This window comes from Chlorocebus sabaeus, chromosome 29 (genome assembly GCF_047675955.1).
Source record: "Chlorocebus sabaeus isolate Y175 chromosome 29, mChlSab1.0.hap1, whole genome shotgun sequence".
NCBI lineage: Eukaryota > Metazoa > Chordata > Mammalia > Primates > Cercopithecidae > Chlorocebus > Chlorocebus sabaeus.
This window is the reverse complement of record NC_132932.1, coordinates 17763814-17768915: the sequence shown is the minus strand read 5'-3', so window position 1 is coordinate 17768915 and position 5102 is coordinate 17763814.

Genomic DNA, 5102 nt, shown 5'->3' with positions numbered 1-5102 from the left:
GTTAAGTGGCCCTTCGTGTGAATTTGCAAGCTGGGGTTGTAGGGTGGCTCTTTGGGGGTTTAGGAGGGGACTGGGGCACTAAGCCTTGCTGGGTGCTTTGCCCTTTGAGAGGGCAGTTTTCAAGAGGATGCAGTGGGCTGCAGCAAGAAAATAGCAGAGCTACAGAATTTAGATAATTTATTTCTTATTGCCCTATTACAGAGCACAAGCTTTGTGTTTTTTGTTTGAGACGGTCTTACACCCGTTGCCTGGGCTGGAGTGCAGGGTGTAATCATGGCTCACTGCAGCCTCGACTTCCCAGGCTCAGGAGATCCTCCTACGTTGGCCTCCCAAGTAGCTGGGATGACAGGCATGTGCTACCCGCCCGGCTAATTTTTTTGGTATTTTTAGTAGACACGGGGTTTCACCATGTTAGCCAGGCTGGTCTCAAACTCCTGGACTGAAGCAATCCACTCACCTCAGTCTCCCAAAGTGCTGGGATTACAAACAGGAGCCACCACACCTGGCCATATTTGTTTTAACTTTTTTGTTTCTCCCTGAAGCTATGTACTCAGTTAAATGTTTTTAATTGTAGTAAAATACACATAACAAAATGTACTATGTTAATTGCTTTTAGTGTACAGTCCAATAGTGTTATGTCTGTATCTACATTGTTGTGCAACAGATCTCAAACTTTTTCATCTTGTGAAACTGTAACTTTCCATTTCCCCCTTTTTTCTTTTCTTTCTTTTTTTTTCTTGAGACGGAGTTTCACTCTTGTTGCCCAGGCTGGAGTGCAATGGCACGATCTTGGCTCACTGCAACCTCCACCTCCCGGGTTCAAGCAATTCTCCTGCCTCAGCCTCTCGAGTAGCTGGAATTACAGGCATGCACCACCATGGCCAGCTAATTTTGTATTTTTAGTAGAGACGGGGTTTCTCCATGTTGGTCAGGCTGGTCTTGAACTCCCGACCTCAGGTGATCCCCCTGCCTCAACCTCCCAAAGTGCTGGGATTACAGGTGCAAGCCACTGCACCTGGCCTTTTCCCCCTTTTTTCAACCCCTGGCAACTACCATTCTACTTTCTACTTCTATGAATTTGACTAGATAGCTTATACAAGCATAATTACACAGTCTTTGTCACTTTGTGACTAGCTTATTTCACTTAGCACAGTGTCTTCATCCATGCTGTGGCATGTGTCAGAATTTTATTTTTTAAGAGACTGTTGCCCAGGCTGGACTCAAACTCCTGGGCTCAAGTCTTCCTCTTGTCTCAGCCTCCCAAATAGCTGGGACTACAGGCATGTGCCCCCATGCCTGGCAACTATTTATTTTGTAGAGATGGGGTCTCACTATGTTGCCCAGGCTGGTCTTGAATTCCTGGCCTCAAGTGATCCTCCTGCTTTGGCCTCCCAGTGTGCCGTGATTACAGGAATGAGCTACTGCACCTGACCAGAATTTTTCTTTTTAAGGCTGAATGATCCTTTGTATGCATTTACCATGCTTTGTTTATCCATTCATCTGTCAGTCAACAATACTTAGGTTACTTCCCCCCTTGACCATTGTGAATAATGCAGCTGTGAGCATGCTGGAAGTGCTCCCAAGTATACAAATACCTCTCGAAGACCCCCCTTTCAATTCATTTGAATATATACCCAGTAGGGGAATTGCTGGATCGTATAGTAATTTTTTTTTTTTTTTGAGACGGAGCCTCACTCGTGTCGTCCAGGCTAGAGTGCAATGGCGCGATCTTGGCTCACTGCAATGTCCGTCTCCCAGGCTCAAGCTATTCTCCTGTCTCAGCCTTCCAAGTAGATGGGATTACAGGCACATGCCACCACACCCGGCTAATTTTTGTACTTTTACTAGAGGCGGGGTTTCGCCATGTTGGCCAGGCTGGTCTTGAACTCCTGACCTCAGGTGATCCACCTGCCTCGGCCTCCCAAAGTGCTGGGATTACAGGTGTGAGCTACCGCGCCTGGCCTGTTGTTAGTTTTTTTTTTTGAGGAACTGCTGTACTGTTTTCTGTAGTAGCTGTACCATTTTACATCCCCATCAACAGTGATCAAGGGTTTCAATTTCTCCACATCCTTGCCAACATTTGTTTTCTGTTTTTCCATAGCAGCCATCCTAATGGGTATGAGATGATGTGGTTTGGATTTGCATTTCCCTAATCATTAGTAAGCATCTTCTTACATGCTTTTTGGTATACAGTTCATTTTTAACTCATTTTCTTAACATGTGGTTTATAATATGTATCTATTAACATAGTTTTACATATGTTAAACCACATGAAATTGCTAATATTCTACAGTTTTTTGCTTTTTGTTTTTTGTTTTTGAGACAGGGTCTCACTTGTCACCCAAGCTGGAGTACAGTGGTACAATCTTAGCTCAGTGCAACCTCAACCTCCCAGGCTCAAGTGATCTTCCAGCCTAAGCCTCCCAAGTATAATACCTGGGACTACAGGTGCATGTCACCACACCTGGCTGATTTTTTGTATTTTTATTAGAGACGAGGTCTTCTGTGTTGCCCAGGCTGGTCTTGACCCCTTGAGCTCATGGGATCTGCCCACCTCAGCCTCCCAAAGTGCTAGGATTACAAGTGTGAGCCACTGTGCCCAGCCCCACTGTTTCTTATGGTTCAACCTTTGGTATATACTGTTGACCCTTGAACAACATAGGGATTGGGTGTTGACTCCCCATACAGTCAAAAATGTGCATATAACTTGATTCCCCAAAAATTCAACTAATAAACTACTTTTGACTAGAAGCCTTACTGATAACAGGTAGCCAAATAACACACACATATATATATATATTTCTTTTTTTCTTTTTTTTGAGATGGAGTCTTACTTTGTCGCCTAGGCTGGAGTGCAGTGGCGCGATCTCGGCTCACTGCAAGCTCCGCCTCCCGGGTTCACGCCATTCTCCTGCCTCAGCCTCCTGAGTAACTGGAACTACAGCGCCCGCCACCACACCCGGCTAATTTTTTATTTTTAGTAGAGACAGGGTTTCACCATGTTAGCCAGGATTTTCTTGATCTCCTGATCTTGTGATCCGCCTGCCTCGTCCTCCCAAAGTGCTGGGATTACAGATGTGAGCTACCACACCCGGCCAAATAACACATATTTTATGTTATATGTATTATATACTGTATTCTTACAATCAAGTAAGTGAGAGAAAAAATGATAAGGATGATAAAATATATTTACTGTATTTATTGATATTGTAAGTTTTTTACTTTATTTACATATGAGATGAACCATCTGTCTGAAGTGGCAGCAACCACAGCTGTAGACTTCAATCTATGGTACATATCAAGCAATTCAACTTTTTCTTGTAATGTCATGACTTTTTTTCTGCTTCTTGGGAACACTTCAGCATCAGTAGTGGCACTTCATATGGGTCCCATGGTGGGATTCAAGGTTTACAGTATTGCACTAAGCATGGTGAAAAACACCACAAAAACTGCAAGAAATCACTTTTTCCATCTTACTGGGATACCAGATGTACTGGATATGAACTGCTGAAGCAGGGATGATTAGTGTCACATACATCTTAAGCAGATATTTGCAACACTTAAGCTCACTACGGTAACAACAGGAAGTGGCTACGTTAACAGTGCACTATGTACTATAGTTAATTTTATGTAGTTACAGTTTAAGACTGCATCTTTACATTTGTTTACATTTCTCGACTGAGAATGGTGCCATGTGTGGTCTGTAAGTAGGTAAGTTTTGTTAAATTTTACCTTTTAATAATAGACGTGCATATTTTATGGTAGTAAGTGATAAAATAGACTAGTATTTACATGTATATATTCATGACATAACTAGCTTCTTAATTTCTTCGATATTTCTAGGCTATGCAATTCATCTGAGTTTTTTCAAATTGTTGAAAAATCTCTCCCCAAATTTCCAGTATATTTATTGAAAAAAAATCTGCATATCAGTGGACCCGTGCAGTTCAAGCCCATGTTGTTCAAGGGCCAACCACAATTTAGGAATACACATACACATTTTAGGGGTACATACCCAGTAGGACTGGAGATGGCTGGGCTGGGAGAGCATGACCCCTGTGGGGAGAGGTGCCTCTCGCCCTCCAGTATGAGTTATCTCAGCCTGAGGCCAGGCCAGTGCTGCGGATCCAGAGAGGACCACAGAGTGGCCGACTTGCACCTGTTATGGCCATTACAGGTAGTCAGCTGTAGCTGGATGTGTGTCTTGAAAGGCTGACAAGTTTACCCTGAGCGACTGACCTGCTGTCACCTGATCCAACAAGATCTGTGGGCGTAGCCTGCCAGTGGGTGATGCCAGTTAAAGGTAGAGCATCAGCACCAGGAAATCCTGACTGGGGTCAGGCTTCTTTCTGGGTGCTGAGCCACCGGTGCGTGGTGTCCAACATCAGAGCACACAATACACTTGAAAAACAGTTCAGCTGGACCCAGGCAGGGTTCTAGGTGCTGGGGGCCCAGCATTGGACTAAACAGATGGCAGGGGGAACAGTAAATGAACAAGTAAAATAGTGTTTCAGAGGGCGCTAATTCCCACGGGAAAAGGCCAGAGAAGGGGGATAGGAAGTAAACTTAGTTTTTAAAGACAAGGGCCCCCTATACTGTCCAGGCTGGAGTGTATTGGTACTGTCATAACCTCAAACTCCTGGGTGCAATTGATCCTCCCAGCTTAGTTTCTGGAGAAGCTAGGACTACAGGTGTGAGTCACCACAATGGATTATTTTTTCATTTTAGAGATGAGATCTCCCTGTGTTGCTCAGGCTGGTCTCGTATTCCTGGCCTCAAGCAAATCTGCCTCAGCCTAGAGTAACTGGGATTATAGATACTACCCATCGCCCTGGCAGGAAGTGCAGTTTTAAATAGAGAGGTCAGGGATAGCTTCATGGAAAGACGTCATGGAATGGGAGCAATGTGACCCCCCAGGCCACATTGGAAGACCTTTCAAGAGTAAGGGGACAGCAAATGCCCGGGCCTTGAGACAGGAGCATGACCAGAATGTTGGAGGAAGACAGAAAGAGCCAGTGTGGTTGGAAGGAAGTAGGGGAGGTGGGAGTGGTAAGGGCACAGGAGAGGGGCTTACCTTTGTAGCACTGCCTGTCTCGTCCACC